Raw genomic sequence first — 21342 nt, 5'->3', positions numbered from 1 at the left:
GGTTGGATTTATCGAGGTCAGGAAAGGACGCAATTATTTCGTACCTTTTTTTATTTTTAGTTACATTCGAAGATATTAACCGAAGTTGATAATATTACGGAAAATATTTCAAAATATCTTAGAAAGATAATGTATACGTGTGTAATTGTGGAATTTCTGTGTATTCTTAAATTATACGCGAATTCGATTAAAAATTGAATGTATACGTTTTGTTGGTTTTGTTGGTTTGCTGGAACGATAACGCAAGTATAGGAAGCATATTTTTTAGAATATTGGTTTGAAATGTAGAAGATATTTTTCCTTCTTTTACGATGTAGTTGACAATTCTAATTTCTAATCACATATTCTTTATATATACTGCTCCCTTTAAAAAGAGGGTTTAAACTACCTTCGTATTTTTGTTACGAAATTACGACACTCTGCTAGATTTTTATCAATATTTATAATATCTCGCTATTACTACTAAAGTTTGTTAAATATATTTCTAAACAACGAAACGATATAGGTATTACGAGATATATATATTTTCGACTAACGTAATCACACGTGTTCGTGTCTCATCGCGATGAGAATGAAATCGAAATTCCTCTAACGAAATTTTGTCCAAAATATTTTATACATGTCGTACAACACATATATAGGTAAAAATTGTCTACGATAGGTTTTCAAATCGTCTCGTATACTTTCGTATGCTGCATATGACTTGAAACGGCATTTTTTCCCAGCGTGGTACCGTTAAACGTCTCCGGCGGTTGTCAAAGTTCCAGTCGCCTCGGTTTAAAGCTCGGAGCGTGGAATTTGTGGAAACGACGGAGCAAATCCAAAGCGTTTCGCGGAATACGGCAGTTTTCACCACGAAAGCGCAGTACGTGATATCTACGTGACGTAAGCACACGAGGTCACGAATGCAGTCGTACGAGTGCCGTGTCGACGAACGACGTTGATAGCTATTCCCCTCGGTTTCCGAGAAACTGACTTTTCGGGCATCGGTGACGTTCTCGGACGACCTTTCCGAGCATTCTGGGAAAACGTTCCTCTCGTCTTGCGCAAACGTTTACGACTTTTCGTAACTTGGGACCGTTTCGTTTTTTTAAATTACTAGCTCGCGCGGTAGAATTTTAAGAATTTTACATAGAATATTATAGTAGCTGATTTAAATACCTTAATTTCTCTATTCCGCGAAGCAAAGCAACGTGGAACGTTAACCAGAGAGTCGTAATTTAAAAACCCGTCACTTCCAAGTGTTCCCATAAATCTCGAACGAGTTCCAGCATCCTATTTGTTGCTGATCGAAGCCCCCGATTAGAAAAATTCCAGCATATCGAACACACGTATCTGGAAGATCCGCTGTCGCACCGCGATCCTTAATTCTCAATTCGAACTGAAACGTTTCATCATTGTCGACGTACGTGGTAAGAGTAATCTACGTTGGAAGAGAGTTAAAATAGGAACGCAATAATCGACGCATTTGTCTTTTGTCTAAGAAGCGTTCTATCTTACTGTTTGAAAAATCTTCTAAACTTGCGTCTCTTCTGTCAACTACGTTGTATGCATATTTATTTGTACCCAAGTCCTCGATCCAAGAGACGCAAGTTGCAAAGAATGCCGAAGCACTGGAAAAATTCACGATTCTTCGTAAATAACACGAACGTCTCGCGATCCTCGAGCCCAAAATTGCTGTTCCGCTTATAAATAAAAGGAGATTCAGAGTGCAGAAAGAGAGAGAGAGAGAGAGAGAGAGAGAGAGAGAGAGATTCGTATCTCGACAACAGAGGAGATTCTCGGAATTTTCGGCGCGTATAATCCCGCATTCGGCAAAGTGAAGAGCGTGCCTGACCAGCGACCATTGTCAAGCCCTAATTGAAGCGTACATTCAATTAGACGCGCCTTAACGACCGTCGACACACCTGTAGAGCATACATCCCTCGCTCTATAGCCGTTATCAATCACGATCGCAATCAGGGATCCGTTTTTGCGTTCGCGTGGAATACGCGCACGCGTCACCGGATGAACACGATTATCGTAAATCATAGTCCTTCCGATTTTTCCTGCTTGTACCGCGGTTTAATGGAAATTGCGAGTCCTAAACATAGAGACCAGAATCGATAGAACGTACCGATCGTGTACGCTATTTCAATGTGGATATTCACCGGTGTTGGCAATTTTTACATCGGACTCATCGGTCGATCGATCTGGTTGTTGGAAAAGTTCCGTTTGGTCCGGATAAGAACGTGGCCAGTCGTGGAAAATTGTTTCGAGACGATGTGCTCGGTGATATTAGATCTCGCGTTTCGGGAAGCTTTTGGCTACCGTTAAATTGGTTTTTCTTGGGAACGTGAACGAAAAAGGCGGATAGCGTTGGATAGATGTTTCAACGGAGTTGGTTCGCATTCCTCGAGTTTCCTTGTTCGTGCACATGTTTCTCGATATCTGTACATAAAGTTATTTTTCGAGAGACCTAGTTAAGTGGTTGAGGTCTTCGTAACGATAGTTCTTTTCTTCTTAATTCAACATCTTCTTTTCTTCATTCGTCTTTAATTTTCTGTAGATTTAGACAAAATTTGTGGATAGTTTGAGGGATAAACAACGCGAAAATACATCGTGATCTTACATGTTTAAAAGAACAGTTGGTAATACTCACTGGTACTGCTCACCACCAAATTCCTTTCGTTCGTTTCAACTCGATATTTCAAATTTCTGCTTAGATTTACATTGTCAGAAACCAAAACACAAACCATATAACTTCCCTGTTCTTTCATTTAAAAATTAATCCTTACTCGCATGAAATATGCGAGAATTTTCCTAGTTTCTACGGTGATTATTATTTCCAAATATCTTACCTACCTTTCAACAGAGAATTTCTCTAATTCCTGAGAAAACAATCAACGTCTCACCATGTCGTATCTTCAACGAAAAATTTCTCTAATCGTCTTCGATGATAAATCGGTATTCCTCTACAGCCTATATTATATCTGCAAAAAAAAGAAAAGAAAAAATAAAAAAAACTACGTATTTCAATATCGAAATTCGCTATTCGACGTATCAAAGTTGCAGGAAAGAAGACAGATGCAAGGGAAGACGTAGCGGTGGATACGTCGCGTTATTAGCGTTTCTCGGGCATTTGCATAAACGCACGTTACGGGGGAACAGGTTTTACACTAATTCGCGCTAAGGATACGTTATCGGGATCGTTTCGATTGACGGTCGCTACGTGTAACTAAAATACTAAAGTGGCGGTCTTGCGCCCCCGGACACTTTCCGTGGCCGCCGTTCCGCTCGCTGTTTATGCCAAACAAACTGGCCCGCTTGACTTAATTTAATCGACGATCGAGATTGCACGAAACAGCCCGCAGGTCGGAGAAACCGGAGAGGGCAAATTGCATCTTCTTGCACCCGGGATGTTGCGAGTTTCATTATGTTGCCCGATGCAGGGAACAGCTCCCTTCGCGTTCCATCATTTTTTTACGATTTCTCTGCGTCGTTGGTAAACGTTCTGCTTCTGTGTGACACGTGAATCACGTGATTTATATTTCTCGAAACACCGAGCGACGCTTGTTTCTTTACGAAGATTTATCTACATGTCCTCGCTGTATCTTTTACGATATCTCTAATTTTTTCTTTGCATCTTTACGAAGACTTTTATTAAGTTGTTTTCCTTCGGACGTTGTTGGCAATTCTTCTGTCTTTCTTAGTTGGTGCTATATGTTTCTTTCTTTTTATTTGTATTTTTCTTCAGTGCTGTTGTATCATACTATTAAGGTTTCTATTTTTGCCATTTGAAGTTTAATCTCGTTGAGCATTGTGTACGCGACGTACCGAGAGTTCCGCAAGGTTTATGCCACGGTTAACAATAATCCCGAATTTTCAGAAATAAGGTTTTAACGTTACGACTACCTGCGTGTCAGCAGCGAGTAATTTAACGGATTTGTCTTTAGCTCGTTAGCAGCACTTCTCCATAACGAAATAACCGAGACCCTGTTCTAAACCTTACAAGTCCCAAATGGTCATGCGACGATTAACCTAACGGTTCCCAGTGACGTATTTCCTATCCTCTCGAATATTCCACAAAGATATACATTCCAACGCCTTGACGTACGCACCCGCATGAGGTGCGTTTTCACGTGACAATAAATCACGACATCATTTTATGGTCATGACGCTAAATATGATTTCTGTCGTAGTGAAAACTATTTATCACATTGGACCCTGTTGTCGCGACACTACCGTCACGAAGTCAAAGTAGATTTGATTTTCTGTGGGATTTTTCCGTGATTGATCAGTGACAATGTTACAACAGCAAAAGCCATGACTTTTATCATCACGTGAAAATGTACCTGTAGGTTACGAGATATTAAAAATCCTAAGACTAAGGCATTTTCGACAGAATTGCGATTGTACCGCGGGAAATCCAAATTAAATCGCTATCATCTGTTATCAGCTCTGTAAATCTCTTTGCACGTCGCAGCACCGTTTAAGTATCGCGACCACATCGCTATTTCCGTACATATATACACGCATACTCCATCAGTTTTCCGTGTAAATACAATCAAAGATCACAATCAATCAATCGTAACCAATCTATTTGTTACAATCACACATCGCGATAGCGAACACGACTGGTTACACCACTTGATCAAACGCGAACATTTCCCTCGATTTTACTTTGCTTCGGTTATTTCTTTATACCATTTTTGTAGACTTTTTACCTTTTTCTACTGTGATTTGGAGTGTAATTCGTTCTCGATATTTTGTTTTGTATCTTTTTTAGAGCGTGCGATTTGTTTTTCTTTGTTTTTTTTTTTTTATTGGAAATACTTTTTAGAATCCTGTACTGCTTAAATTTTCTGTTATTTGAAATTCGGTCTTGTTTTAACGGTTTATATACGGTCGAAGTTAAAATACAATCTCCTGAATTGAATTAATTTAATTTTAAATTAATGCAATCTTTTCCTTCTTAAAAAAAGGAAAAAAGAAAACGCGAAACATAATCGATCGGCAACGCGATAAATTCACAGAGTCACGATCCGAACGATAAATTCACAGAAAATGTTCGACAAACGATCTGCAAAATCTCCTTCTCGTTTCGTTTCGGCTGCAACGCTGTTTGGTAAAAACGAGATCCGCGGAACACAGACAGGTAAGATGTTCGCGTGTGCACCGGGACAAAAGTAGAAACGAGTCGGGGAACAGGAAGAACAGTACACGAAGAAACAGCGAGACAAAGGAGAAAAGAGAGAAAAGAAGGAGCGCGTGCTTTCCTCGAGAGAGGTTCGTCGCGGTTGCACTTCCGGTTGTTGACCCGCTTCTCGAGGTTTCAGGATCGCCCAGTTCTTTCAGGGCCTTTTATCTCTCGCCTTATTATTATTTGCATCCTGCGCCAACTCGCGAGAAACCGACTCGACTCGCACCTACGAAACACAACCTCGTTCGTTTCGTCGAAAGTCTCGTTTCCGTCGTTGCGGTCACCGCGCCGGAAACCTTGGATAACCAATCTTCGACGACGCGAACAGGATCGTCCCTTTCTCGATTTTCATTGTTCGATGATTCTCTGCTCTATCTCGATCGCAGCTGTTAAAGGATCATCTTCAGGAATATATTGTCGGTTGAACTTCAATTTCGAAATAATTGCTAACGGAGTTGTTTATATAAATTTTAAGAAAGCGGATGCTGCGTTATCGTGGAAGATCGGCTTTCCCAAAAATTAATTAATTATCCGATTAATTTATCCGTTTATTGGTTCAAGAATTTTGTTTATCAGCGTAATCACCAGCATTCTTTTGAAGGAATAACTACTTTTTTTTTAACAAGTAGTTAATGGCGACAGAAAAGCATAATTATCCGCTGTAACGAAATTATAACGCTGTATAAATGAATTCATAATAGAAAATAAGTTTACATCTGAATTAAGTTTAGAATTTCTCTGACGCATTTAACATAGTCATCGACCTGAAAACAATACTCACTTCAATTTCCTCGTCACAAAAGCACCTTATCGCGTATCACGTGTCGTCGTTTGCAATTTTCCGGCGAAATTCGCGCGAAGGGAACGTGATTTCTGGCTGCGTTGCTCGTCGCTCCTAAGGGCGCGTTTACCGTGAATATTTATTGATCGGCACTGGAATCGATTCATCGAGATCCGGCCAGATTACGCTTCTGCCTGTCCTATCTCTTCCGTGGAAATTTATTCGGTGATTTTAATAAAATATTTCGGGTCACTGGGGTCCGCGATAAGCCAGCCTCGTCACTTTGAATAGTCGAACCAGCTGCTGGCTCAACTTTCGACCTAGCCTTTGGACCCCTCTTTCGTTAAACCACGAATAATTGGCCATCAGAGATTGTATCTGAACTTCGTGAGTTCTGCTGATACGCTTGAAAAGTATAATCGGAAGCAAACTATTGTTCTATGGATACTTTGGAAATCTCGAATGGAAAATTATAAAACCCTATAACGTGGAAAGTTGGAGAGTTGGAAAAACGATGCAACCCGAAGACTAAATTAACTTGTAGTCGAACAAATTTGAATATACAAGGTATTCTGTAGTAGTTGTAGCTGGTGATACAGCCGAGAAAATGATTCTATAAGAAAAAGGAAGAAAGAAAAACGAATAATATTTTATGATACGAAACTTTGTTCTTGAGACGGTTAGTTGTAAGCGTTTGATTGCCGTGTGTACTGTTAACTCCGTTTAAGTTTTATTTACACGGTCGTATAAAACTGATTGCGTACTTTAAAGGACTTATAAGAATCGAAAGAGAATCGAGAAATATCAAAAGGCAAGGTTGTTTTAGCTCTTGATAGAACGAAGAACGTGTTAGGAAGTTTTCATAAAAATTCAAAGAATTGCGTGTTTAACAGAAGAGAAAACATTTTCAACTATTTCTAAGGTAATAAAATTTATCACGCGTGAATATACGTTCATTGTGCAATAAGCGCGTGTAACGAGATTTTTCAACGCATTCGCCGCTATTAAAATACGGGCACCCGTTACTCGTATTTTTCTTTCATTAGAAACAGCCTAAAACGATGTTCATTTTCATACACTGGCTGCTGTTTCGTTCTTTCTTTTCTAATTATTTTGTCGATACGCGCAAGCTCGAAAACACAATAATTATTGTTTACAATCCAAATAAAATAATTGAATCGACGCGATATATATATCGCGCATACGCCAATAACAGCGATCGCGTTAAATCGAAATGCAGTTAAGTACCAGGCAAATATTTCATTGAAACGTTGTAGAGAAAAATTTTATTTTTCGTTCCCGATTTATTTTCTCGCGTAGAACCAATCTTCGCTGATTGTACCGTTTGTTACGATACATCCTGTACGTATACGAAGGTTTACTTTCGACGCAGAGTGGATAATTCTTAATCGTCGGAGGAAAAATATCAAGGGAAAAACTGTCTGGCGAGGATATAGCGATCGAACGCTTTAGTGACTTATGACGAACAGAAGGCCGATTAATATCCAACAGTAATTACCTGGAAGTGCCACTCAGCTACATTGCTGTTTTACCGAACAGTAGATAAAGTCACCGACAGATGTGTCCTACTTTCGAGAGGTTTCAATTTTCAGGGGGCGAAACTTATGGCGTTAAGATTTTCGTCAATATTTGCCATTCAAACATTTTCAAAATTCAATTTCCCATATCTGGTTGAAAAATGTTGTAAAAAGAGAAAGAAAGAAATAACTTAATATTAAATTGACGTATATGAAACGTCACTTTGCCAAATAGAATTTCAACATCAAATTGTGTCTTCAGAATATCATCAACATTCAGCACGTTAATCTTCCAGCTAACTATTATAGTTTCGTTATTCTACACGTGCGAGAATTATTCAGTTTCTAGTTCGATATTTAATCTTATCGATTCGCGGTGATAGAAAATTTCACGGATGGTATCGGCTGCTCAAACTGGAACAGCATCGAAGAAAACGACATTTTGCGAAACCGATACGTCAAGCGAAACCCTCTAAGCCGCCCCTCGTAAATAATTCAAGTTGTTCAGCTATGGGACAACTTCGGTGCGAAATTATTTTCGCCAACGAGAGTTACAAAGTGGCTGAAAAGCCATTCCTGTCCTGGAGACACACGCAGCTTTCCATTCTCCCTTCTAAATATAATTTATATCCAGCACCAACGCAACTCTCTGTGTGCTCGACAGCGAGAGAAAAAAAAAAGAAAGAAGGAAAAAAGAAGTAAAAAAAAAAAAGAAAAAAGGAGGCGAAATAAAAAGAGAGAACGTAGAGACGAGGGGAGAGCGTTGAACGATCGTGAAACCTTATGTCGTTGGTTGTTCGTCCATAGAGAAGCAGAGCTGGTTCCTCGTCGTTGGGTGCCTCTCGAAATTACCCCCTCGATTTTGGACGACACAAAAGCCACGCCATGGACCGGGCTGCGCCTCCGAATATCCGATCTCACCAGCGAGTAACTCTTTGTACACAGAGGTCAGAGGCCTGTCTGCGCGTACCACGCGTGCACGCGTATTTACATGCGAGGTTAAGGGAGAGAAACGAGAACTGCTGCGTTCTCTCTTACATGAGTTATAACGACAGCGGCAACCTCGAATCATCGGGGTGTGGAACGTCGTGATCGAGGGAGCAACTCGTACCCTCGTAAACGTCGACCGAGCTTTAATTCGACAGGGCTGGATGAAAGTTTTAATCGATTTTGGGAGGATATAAAAGAAACGTATTTTGTGAAACGTAAGGGCGTGCGAAATTTATTTCAAAGTTATTGCTATTTAATTTGAACAAAGACGAGGTGATTTTGAAGCCTAGCGATCGATACTATTTCCCGATCAGTTTAGGATATTTTTACGAAGATCGTTACAGACGTCGGATATCGTAGTTGGATGAAACTTTTAATAAAAAATTGAAAGTGTTTCTTTTTTTTATGTAGAGCGTAAGAAGCGTATAGGAGACCAGAGTCAAGAATTACTTCGACGTATTTATTCATGGTTTCGGTGATGCATACGTTATTGTTGCTTATCTATATATTCGCTTTTATTGCGATACTTTTCCGTCTTTTTGAAAAAGTAGTCGCTGCAAGATCAGTGCACAGTTTCACAAAACGCTAAACGTTACCTCCCTCAAACACGAACCGCTTGAAAAATAGAACAAAAGGACAGCAAAACGCGCCGATAAGCTTACAACAACGCGTGTTACTCCGTCGAATCGACGAACGGAATACTCATCACCCCGATAGATTTCCAGCGTCCCTATTGAAATGTGTTCACACCAGGGCCAAAGATAAGTATCGTCAGTGAGGGTGTGCAGGTTTCACGCAGGGCTTTCCCACGACCGATTAGATTTATCGTTTCGGGATAAAGAGACGAAACGGGTGAAACAGAGACGAATAGAATTCGCGTCGATTCAACCAGGTGCATGCGTCACGCGGAGAAGTGTTTTCACCCAATGAACCGTTCTCTCTCTCTCTTTTCTGATGGAAAGTGCAGACTGACAGCGATAAACAGCTTTCGCTATTTTCTCGATAATCGAGGAACCTTCAACGGGGAGAGGCCGCGTACCCAGGCCATTGTACCACGCCAACGTATCGCTCCACCGACTCTACTTTGATCTCTCGCGGCTTTTATACACCCGTGCCACTTGGAAAAACGCTTCCCTTTCGAACGAGCAAACACTTTCGCCGTCGAGGGAGCTCGTCGCTTCCTGAACGGACACTTTCGATGCAACTCATTGCCAGCCACCTCTGCTGACTTTTTCTTTTACGAGCAGCTGTCGGCTTCGCTCGAAAGGAAACAGCGTTCCATGTGAATACGATCAGAATGTTGAAAACGAGAAATTGGGTTATACAGGATATACCATTTAGACGTTGGAGTATATACACGGTGCAACCGCACAAGTTGCAGGCAAAAAAAGTCTGAAAAATATCGGACGGTTTTATGACCTTGTGCACATCCTACACATGTTTCTGGGTCTGTCGAGCTCCACGATCATCTGCACTCGCTTCGTCTGCATCTCAACAGAAGCGGCAATACCAATGTTCGGGTTTCGCAATAGTTTAACACAGATATCTTGATTTTTATATTATATCACGATATCTTAACATAGCAACGCAATTATCTTTTCTGCTATAATAATAAGGATATAATAATAAGAATAATAATAATACTTAGTACGTATTTACATTCGTTCGTGTTATCGTGAAACCAAGTTTCTTCAACGATAACGTGGCCATTTCAATTATTTTCGTACACTGGCTGGCGAAAGTATTTATACGTTTACCATAGAAAGATCATTGTATTTAGCATTGTACATCTATAAGATTGTACGTGTTATATAGAATATTTTGAAATTCCATAAGAATCGTTGCGATTATATCGGTCAAATTCGTGGGCAACTGGAAATGCACGTAGAGATCGCAAGGTTCGACTAAGAATATCAGAATTTTATTTTATCGGGGGAACGACGACGAGTTTGTCTCTGGAGATTTTTGACCAGTCGAAATATGGTTTGGTTCGGAGAGGCATGGTACACGTTCTGGTTGCACGATGCTTTTGAAGTACGGTGCTATTTATATCTGGCACACGCAATTCCTTAGTGAGATATTACATTGAATTTCCTGCCCCGCAGCTGCGATATACGCGGGTGCAGCCTGTTTGTCCACGTGACACGACTCCTTTTTTCTGTCGCCGCGGCGTCGTTCCGTGCAAAGAAGTCGCCGCTCTCGTTCGTTGACCCTTTCACAGTCGAGTTTTGGGACTTCATTTCTTTTTTTTTTTTTTCTTTTTTTATCTAATTAAGTTTCGATATTAAAATACAAGAATATCGTGATATCCTATTTATGCCTGGAATATTGGAAATTTATCTCTGTCGGATATTAATTAACTAACTAACCATTGAGTCTTCGCTTTCCCAGTTTTATTTAAAAAAACACCGTTCTAAAAATAATAGTTCTAACCCAAAGTCAGGTACCGACGTATACCAGCAACACCATTTCCTTCGCACAAAGCCCATCCCTATCACAAAAAGAGCTCCATTCACCCAACTTACACAATCGTGGCTCGAATCAACACTCGATTAGCTCGTCCATTCAACCACGACCGATAACCTTCCACCAAAAGCCTGGTCGCTTCTAAATAATTCGAAAAACCAAATTCACGCGCGCCGCCACTCAACGAGCTACACGGTCGACCTATCCAAGGACACGTTTTACCCTGAAACGAGGGAATTTCTGTTCAGCCGGCGGGATGAATGTTGCAGACCCTTCCATAATGCACCACGTCCCCGAGTTTCGGGTTTTACGTGTGTGCCTTCGAGGTTCGCGTGCTCACGATTTTCCCGTGCGATCTCCTAGCCGCGAGCTTTCACGATCGTATAAAAGCGGAAGTCCGAGATTCCAACGTTGAAATCGGGTCATCCACCCCGTGTGTTTCGTTGAAATTATAACGGCAGACGTTTGCTGGAGGATTTTCGAGACTGTCGTGCTTTTCGTTATTCTTCGGTGGCGAAGGGAGATGTTGTTCGAGTGTCTGGCATTTTCGAGATTGATTGAGAATGGAATGGAGGACTTTTGCTCGGAACTTGAATGAATTTCCAGGTTTTTCCAGACAGAGGTTTTAAACGTTTTCGTATCGAGCGACGGTTTCTCGAGGATTGATTTGTTGATAACTTGCTGCTCGAAGGCAGTGGATTTTTATCGAACTTGGTATTCGACAATGAGGACTGTTTCAAAATATAATCGTGTGAATTTCTCTGAATGGAAGTTAGAAATTTTAGGAAATCGTCGAAGAATTATAAAATGATCTCTGATTCACGAGTTCGTACTTGTTAGAAAATGTCTCGTCTTATTTCTAGCGAAATTACAAATGGGAACATTTGTTTAAAATAAACTAATGGTAAACTAGATTTGTTCGATATTTTCTGTCATTAATTTTTTTATACAGATTTATTTCTAACATTACAAATTAACGATAAATTATTATGGACACCAAATATCGAGTAAGTCGTATCATAGAATAAGATCGTATGCTATAAAATTTGATTAAAAATCAATTTACAGCTTATAAAGGAGGAACTCTTAAGTATAACCTGATTGTTTCGCTTCTTTTATTGAAATGGAGGAGCATGTTGTGACAGAAGTTCGATCGACTTTACGCCATTATTAACGCATTTAGCGCGAATCAAACCCACAGGGAATATCGGGAGAATCCCTCGTCGATTCATTCCGATAATCCACGAAATATCCTCGAGTTCTTTCCGATCGGCACTTTCGTCGCGTTACCGACATTTAGCCTCGGAATTAAAGGATTTGCACATTCCCTTTGCCTACCTTTCTTTCCTTCCTCTAATTTTTCCACTATTCCGCTCAGCATATTCGATTCCGATTGATGCATCTCGTTCTCAGCAAAGAAAAAACCTTTTTTACTCGAATTGCCAGCTTGTAAATGAATCCATTTTAACGGAGTTTAGAATTTTCTTTGGAAAAATATTCTTTTCCACTATGTCGAGGTTTAATTCTGCTCTCAACATATTCGTTCGTAATTTCCACAGTTGACGACGTTTCCCTCCGTGACGAATAATATAAACAGCGTACTTCGCCTTATCGACCGAGAATGAAATATTCGAAATTTGTCATAGAAATCAGAAGGAAGTTTGCGAATTCCTAAAATTCCGTAGAAACCTCAAGAAGATCGCGAGAGCAAAGTAATCTAAAATTTCAACGTTCGATCTAGGTGCTTCGACCGTTTCTCTCTGAATCAACTCGGACGAATGATAATTAGGAAAAAAAAAGAGGAAAAGGAAACGGGAAAAGATAGTTAGAGAGGGAGAGAGAGAGAGATAGTTCTAGAGAAATCGCGAACAAACGCAATCAGGTTGCTCCTTTACCATTTTTTCCATCCTAATGAGACTCCTCCTTGTACTTTACAAGGAGAACACGAACGAGGAATAGAAGGAAGACGGAATTTTGGACGCAGGTGCCGATTCGAGCGGTTTCGAGTGGCAATTAGAGCAACGGGATTATTATTTACCGGCATTCGCACTCTCTTCTCTTTCTTCTTCGGACCCTCTTCCGGCTTTCCCTTCCTCTCTCGTTCCATGGCCCTTTCTGTCCGATGAAAACGGGTAGACTTCATTAGAAATTACATCGAGTCGCTTGAGCAAGTGCTCTCGCTTATTAAGAGGCCTCCCTATTAGAGTAGTCCGACCGAGTGGCTATCAGAAGAAAGGAGAAAGGTCGGGAAAATGGAGGAAGCTCGCTTCGTTATTATTTTTACGTCTTTTTTTTTTTTAACGCAACTAGTTACCGTTGCAACGTTATTTTCTATTTCGATCCTCGTCTTGATTCATCTTGCGCAGCTGTTTTATCGAACTACGCAAACTCGCGACAGTACTCGAACGCCCGTACACACTTTCTATTAATATGTTACGCGCGTTGTACGAAATATTTTGAAATTTCGCTAGCTGCGTTACGAGATCCGACGCAAACGTTATGCAATGTTTCTCTACTGTAAATTTCCTTAAAACCAGCACATCGGCGTTTCACGATCTTCTTGTAACTTCCCTGAAATTGAATTTCATGTAGAAAAATGGTTTTTTCCAAATGTTAGAATTTGGAATTTCTTCTAACGGGCAAAAAAAGGAGAGAACTCGATGTTTTCTAACGTCCTTGTAACTTGATCGATAACCGCGTCAATTTCACTTCTCCGAAGTTGAATTTCACGAAGAAAAATGAATTTTTTCAAATGTTAGAATTTGGAATTTCTTCTAACGGGCAAAAAAAGGAGAGAACTCGATGTTTTCTAACGTCCTTGTAACTTGATCGATAACCGCGACAATTTCACTTCTCCGAAGTTGAATTTCACGAAGAAAAATGAATTTTTTCAAATGTTGGAATTTGAAATTTCTTCTAACGGGCAAAAAAAGGAGAGAACTCGATGTTTTCTAACGTCCTTGTAACTTGATCGATAACCGCGTCAATTTCACTTCTCCGAAGTTGAATTTCATGAAGAAAAATGAATTTTTTCAAATGTTAGAATTTGGAATTTCTTCTAACGGGCAAAGAAAGAGAACTCGATGTTTTCTAACGTCCTTGTAACTTGATTCGGTAATCGCGTGAATTTCACCACGAAATAATTTACAAGTTCTCTTAAACTGCCATAAAAAACCTGACAATGGGGCAATAAAAAAAATCGGATCTTCCGCTGGGATGCGTTTCTGAGATAGCGGCATGTTGGATAATCTTTGTTGTCGCGGAATTCTTTCCAGTGCATTGTCCCCGGTGTACGACGTTGTTTCTGCAAAATCGTAACTCAAGGTTATCCTTTTGTGCGGTACAATTGCGCCAGCTTCTATAGGATCCTCTGCTTTTCTTGCACCTCGCACGAACCTATCATTACGATTCATTCGTTCGCAGAGACAACACGTGCGCGTTTTTATGCCAACGCCAGCGTCAGATGACTCAGAACGAGTACTTAGAATTTCATTTTGTTACCTCGGCCATATGTTTGTCGAGCGATTTCTATTGAAACTTTCGGATCAAAGGCAGGGAAGTATCGTTTTCACGAGGAATGTTTTTAAAAAGAAATCCGCGGCTCTGCTAAGCGTTTTACGGTGTTCTATACGGCGCAACAGAGAACTACGTGGCGCAAGAAGCACACCGACTCTCTTATTACGTGAGAACAATCGCTTCTTACGCGGTAATAATAAGTCGCTTGTTTCTGCACACGCAAAAACCCGTTCAAAGCCGTTACACGCTGGAAAGGACGCTGAAACAGGTAGAAAAAGCGAAGTAATGGCGACCATGTTTGACGCTCGGAAACTGTCGTATGGCGTATTCATGGTGAAGATGCTACTGGATGTAAAAATTGACTCGGTATCTTTACGTTGAATCAATTATAAATTCAATCTGAATATTTTCTCGCAGTTTTGGCATTTTACAGTAATTGTTTAACATCTCCAAAAGCTTAAATACATAACTAGCGTAGTCTAGAAGATCATTAACGGACAAGGCGGTGTCGTTTTCCTTCTTCGAGTCAAAATGTAAGAATCTGGGATTGATAAACGAAACTGAAAGAGAAAATTGAAAATTTATTGAAAAATCGAACCGAATTATTAGATTGTTACGTACGTTCGTACGACTTTTTCTATGTAACAAATATTCGAACACGATGAATTTGTCTTACGATTCGACATAGTCGACGTTTGATTGTCAGCGATATCTCTTCATTGAAGAACGAACTCCGAGAAATCTGTCGCGTCAGTAAACTTCGAAAAATCTTTAATAATACTTTTATTAAATAAAATCTAAATAATCTTTAATGTACTCTACCCAATGTATTATACGTCGATATAAAACATTAAAAGCATGAAACACGTGGAACGAAGAGAAGCAGGAATCACGGAGGCTCGAATTACCGGCAGGATATCAGCGTAGGTTACACCTTGGTCCCCGTTCTACCTGGCGAACGTTACCACGAAACTGGTCCCGCTGTAAGCGGAGAAAACAGGGTCCGAAGGGGGTGGAGAGGAGCACCTGGCAGCCGTGCACAGGTAGCGAGCTGGCCTTTTGTCGTCCTCGGAGCCCTCCCACGTTCGGCCAGCCACGGAAACTTCTTCCTTTCGAACCGATCGCCTTCTTTGTGCCCCGGACACAAGGAGGATGAACAGCTGGTGAAAACAGAACCTTTCCAGTCGACGACAGCCAGCTGCTCTGCACATTTCTCTCTCTCTCTCTCTCTTTCTCTCTCTTTTTGGCGCCCTGTGCACCTTCCATTCTAAATCAAATGCCTCAGCATTCTACTAATATCCGAAGCATAGTGTGCTATTCGTTTCGTTAACAAACGTAATAGTGGGAGAAATCAACGTTTAAAGGGCTTTTCTAAGATTTTCGTTTTATTCTCGTTGAGATTTGGGGAGGACTTTCAGCAGAAAAACGTAGTTTCATAGGTTGGACGAAGTCTTTGCACAATGTCTGACCAAACGAACTCCTGTCGACTGAATCTACTTATCTAAGCACGAACCTTTACTGCGTAAATCTTCTCTCAACTGGTTATTAACGAATTAACTGAACGAAATTAATTGCATAAGAATACTCGAACATTTAATGAATTTCTACCGAATTTACTTATCTGGACGTGAATTTCTATTACGCGAATTGCTCGTTCCTCAACGGTTTCACGCGAAAAGTTGCTACTACCTGTAGCTTAACTAAATTTTCTATCGCTAATTCTATTATATCTTCCGATTCTACCATATTTCTTTTCGGATACGATCTCTTCTTAACCAATTAATTCAACAAATTATCGCACATGCGTCGTTGCACAAGAATATTCAAAGATTACGAAACACGTCGGAACGAAGCACCACTGCTTCGCTATCGTTTACAAATCGCCGAACACTCGCTAGAATCATTTAATATAATTTAATGCGTCGTTGTTACCATAGTTACACGTATCACCGTGTACACCGAGTCAGCGAAACGGTTCTCACGTGCGAATTCCTTTCACGCTTCGCAATCGTTTCGCCGTGGCATCGAGGCACCGTCACCTTGAAGCCCGTGTCACCGATCTTTCTTCCGTCTAATTGGCCGACGGTTGCGTAAATATCCGCTCCATATCCTGCGATCGTAGCAAGTAGAATCGAATTGCGAGAAAATTCGTCCCGAGTGTGTCGCGGCCTCGCCTTCCATCCAATACTCGCCTCAAATCGCCATCAATCTTGTCGGTTGCAATTAAAAAGTTGCTCTCACGAGCTGTCCGTGCGCTGCTCCTCGCTTGGCTTTTCCTCGTGAGAATAATGAAATCGCGTTGGTGAACGCAAAAGGAACGCGATTTTCATCGTGGCCGGCTCGACGATTAACGCGTCACTCGTTATTCCGTCTCGTTAGACGGGACTTTGGACTGGAGAGTGGAGATGGAATTCGTGGACGAATAAATTCGCCAGGCTTACAGCGCGTGTCGAATCGGTTTGGTAAGATAAAGGCGAGGAATCGTCGATTTTTTGACTTCGTATGGCATCAGCATGGCTCGGACTATCGATTTTCGTGCGTAGTTCGCTGGGAGCTACAGCAATGTTAGGATAAATACTAAAGAGAATAAAATTATGTGTTATCGCATTTCTGTTAAAAAAAAAGTGATAGCGATGTTAATATTATACGGTTGTCCGAAAAGTTTCTTTCATTTTATGAGGAAATAATAGACGCGCAATGTCTTGTTTTATATTATTTTATCGAATTACGTACGATCAATTTTGTTCTGTCGAGATAAGCACCGTGACATTTCACAGACTTGCTTTCACGTTTGTACGAAGGTGAAAAACACGTTTGCGAAAGAAAGACACTTTTCGGACAACCTAATACCAGGAATAGTCGCGCGTATGTAATAATTGGAAAAATAACATTTTTCATATTACTTATTGCGGTTAGTTTCATAATTCCGGTGTTAATACACAAGAATAGAGGAACGTGTAGGTTTTTGTTGACATTTTACGACAGCTTACGATTGGAAAATTCTTTTGGCACAGGCTTTAGGTACTTTTTAACAATTTCCGAGAAAAAGTTATGGTATACGATAATTTCAAGTTATATCTTTATGGGTCTGAGACGCATTAATTTTTCCCGCTTTTAACAAGGAAACGATAAGATAATAACAGTCTGCGAATCCTAAATTCAAGGTCTACCACGTTGATCGATATCGACTTTCGACGGTCTACTATTTCACGCGTGTTCAGCTCGTCCTACCAAACACAGTCTTTTCACACGAACATACGTAAATTACGTACGGAAGTAAGACACGCGTCCCTTGAGAATCGAACGATTATACAACGAAACGAAAAAACGAAGGAAAAGTACAGTGGATCGATTTATCTTCGGAGAGATTTAATCACGGCAAAGATCAAAGTGTTACTTGGACGGAATCATCGAAGCTCGACCGAACTCACAATCGAATCATTGAAAAAACCACTTACTCGCGAAAACCAGCGATTGAATTATCGCAGATTAGATTTATATTAGATTCCTCAGCGAGAACTCCACTCCAATCGAGATTGCGATCGAAGTTGCGCGAAGATAGGATTAATCTGACTCGTTAGCGTGGCAAAAAGCACAGAGCTTTCAGGATCTTGGCTCCCCTGGTGTTAGTCAGAGCTGACGAGCGCGTATTCAGACCCCCTGCAGAGACTATTCCTTTCCACGGTCCGCGATGTACATTACGCTATGGAAATGAAAGCTGGCAACCCTTGGAAAATGACGATACCCGACCCTCGTTTCGCGTCGCGGCGCCTCGTACACCCTCCATCCAGCACAGACGCGACTGAAATTAGTTATCGACGCGAGACCAGCCTTCTTAGTACCTGTCGTTTTGCTTCGTGCAGACGAAACAGCTGCGTCCTTTGAATTCGATTGCGTATAGTCGATCGAAGTTGATGCAAATCCGTTCCGGACGTCCAATTTGCTTTAATCGCACTTTCTCTGAAGTCGAAAGATTCTTGGGACTGGTAGAAATGGAATTGATAGGATCGGTGAAACGACGAAAAGACAAAATTCGCGATGTAATAGCGACGCGTTAGCAAGAAAATTTTGATCGTTCTTGTAGGGAGAGAAGCTACGATTCCTCCAGCTTTACGAAATCACTTTCAGAAATCACAATACGAGGTTGATACGCGAAAGTTGACGTTAAGATCGATATTAAAATTGCGTCTAATAAGGGGACGTACTAAACGACGATAAAATTGCTCACGTAGAAACACGCGAAGATGTAGAACGTAGAAAATCGAAGGGAACCTGCGAAATGACACTTAAATGATCGACTAATACCACGTCGATCCCTCGTAAATTTCAAATTTGCTAAACACGGATCACGTTAGACACGATTTACCGAAGTCTTGAAGCACACCTCACCCTAATCTCGTGATATGCTGAGCCAGACCAACCAAAGTTATACCAGATTAGCTTATGCTAGACCCTTATACCACAGCAAACGCAGGTCCCTGTGAAACCCACAGGCCACGATGGGTTCCGATCGTACTTAATTCTACTTTATATCGGCTCTCGCGTCGGATTCAACTTATCACCTTGTGTTTTATAACAGCGATCTAGGTTCGAGTCACGGAAACGATCGTTGGAAGAAAGTTTTCGTTCGCGTACCGGTTCGGTAGGATTTCAGAAAGGAATTTCTACGGTTATCTCTCAGGACAACGCATCGAAAAGCCGTTTATCTTGGCGAGTTGGCCGCGTTCGAAGGCTTATCAGCGATACCAAGCCACGTGTGCCGTCGATGAGTCAGACACGCCTTCTTGCCATCGCGGACTCCATTTTCTTCGACCTGTTTCGAATTTTTTTCTCACCGGTGCACACACCGACGACCCGGCGCCGACCAATGTGTTACACGACTCGCGTCGTGACCAAGTTTCGCAAGCTTTTCTCTGTTACGGACCCTGACACCAGCCGGCTAACTTTGAAACAGACAGTTGGTAGTTTAAAGAATCTTGGATTAACAAACCATCGAATTTTCAAGTTATTTACAGGGATCGATAGTCGAATGTAACGACGATGAAATATACTTGGGAAATACAATATATAGCGTACTTTGGAAGTAATCGAGTCGCTCGAACATTTTTACCATCCTCTTCGCAAGAATGTAATCTTCCCTTTATTTTTGGCCTGGAGCGAGAACATCAATGAAATTGATGTATTGCTTCCTTCGTGGAGCCATTTGCAAAGATGCGTCTCCATCGTTAGTTATTAATAAATGCTATCTTCTTTGCACTTAAAAAAAAAATTCAGTTCTGGAAGTACAGTTACAAATGTAAGTTAAAAACGCTACTTTTGAAACGGAGCACGTAGAGAGAGAAAGAGAGAGCGTATAATGGCTGAAAGTGGAGGTTGGATTTATTATCGATGAGTTATCCCGGACATCAATTATTCGAAGATCCACTAAACGTAACTTCAATCCATGCATTACGTACAGGACCCGTTTTGCATAGGTTCCACTAAACGCTGTATGCCCTATACTGGCATCTGCAAGGCGTGAGTTATTTTAGACGCGGAATTCCCTATGCATAGATTATACTAGCTATAAATTATTCCTCCTGTAGGATTCTCCGTACACAAACCATGTAGCTTAACCGTCTCTCTCTCTCTCTCTCTCTTTCTCTGTGTCTATCTCTGTCTGTTCTATTCGTACACGAGTAGCATCAGAAGTATACCAAAATCAGTTAAGCAATCTGTATACTAGCCATTAGTATATCGATCGAGTAATCGTGAGACGGATAGCTTCATCTACTGTTAACCTTCCACTATCATCAAACAGAGTAGATTCATTAATAATAGACTACGATGGCTACAAACAGTTAACAGGCTACGAATATAAATGCAAATACGTATTCTTATAGACACAACGAAAGAAGTAAATAGAACCTAAACGGAAATTTGCTTCCTTCGCATTTATTTCTCGATTGGTAATTGCAATAATCGCGATAGAAATTTGCGATACGAATTCTACTTAGGGCAGAAAGATTCCTCCGTTTTCTACGTATTTCGAAGATCTCGTAATAAAATACACGCAAGTGCTTTTAAGATAAAAAATGTATCTCTTTGTAGATATTAGATCGGTTAACCGGTAACAAAGTAATATCAATTTAAAAAGATCGAACATGAAATCTATTTGCTTAATTAAGCAACGATATCGAAGGAAGGATGCAACAGCGATATCAAAGCAGACCGCGACTCATTCTCGCATTTCGGCAACGGTACCCATCGGAAACGGTCATTAGCACGATCGTTAAGGAGAGGATAGCCTGGTCGAGGCAGGAATATCAAGGAGGATCGAGCCGAGCTCCACCCAGGGCTAATATCTTGCACAACGGTGCTGGAACAAGTCTCATCCTGTAGACGTTCTCCAGCGGCGTGATTCCGCGTCTCGGTGAGCGTAGCTCACGCGAACATTGTCCAGTAATTGACCCTGAACCTCGTACCGTTACGATCAGCTGCCAGCTACACACCTGCTCCGCTCGTGATTAGCCACGATTCCAGTCGATTCATCGATTTTCCACCGTCAGATTCCCACGTGGATTAGGACGTAAGTTTCGCAAGGACATCCGCAATATGTGTAATATTACGATATTATATTTTTTCATATTCTGTAGACAAAGTGAATTGTTTATGTCTAAGGCTAATCTTTCTATTGTTCCGAGTTTTCAACAATTTTGAGGAATTCCCAGGGTATTTGTCGCGTTATTCGCGTTGAGCATACGTTCTTTTAGCGTTCCGAGTTTTCCAAAATGTTATTTACGAATTAAGAAATTCTAGGATTCTTATCATTGCGTTATTTCGTGTCCTCGATCGATTTCTCGTTTGCAAGAAGTTTTACAGAAATTGCA

General features: G+C 40.9%; 1 protein-coding gene and 1 long non-coding RNA gene across 3 annotated transcripts in view; one reads left to right on the top strand and one right to left on the bottom strand.

The window, feature by feature from the left end:
- The window catches only part of nmo (serine/threonine-protein kinase nemo), a 229945-nt gene that overhangs the window by 49645 nt on the left and 158958 nt on the right, over positions 1-21342 (top strand). The window lies entirely within an intron of this gene.
- LOC143302498 (uncharacterized) overlaps positions 146-21342 on the bottom strand; it is a 200804-nt gene continuing 179607 nt past the window's right edge. The window contains exons 3-4 of the long non-coding RNA XR_013058072.1: positions 2642-2972; positions 146-2542 (exon numbers count right to left, since the gene is read on the bottom strand). This is a non-coding gene — a long non-coding RNA (uncharacterized LOC143302498). The remainder of the gene's footprint in view (positions 2543-2641; positions 2973-21342) is intronic.

The sequence above is a fragment of the Bombus vancouverensis genome, chromosome 3 (assembly GCF_051014615.1).
Source record: "Bombus vancouverensis nearcticus chromosome 3, iyBomVanc1_principal, whole genome shotgun sequence".
NCBI lineage: Eukaryota > Metazoa > Arthropoda > Insecta > Hymenoptera > Apidae > Bombus > Bombus vancouverensis.
The sequence above is the reverse complement of the archived record's forward strand: the minus strand, read 5'-3'. Positions and strand labels throughout refer to the sequence as shown.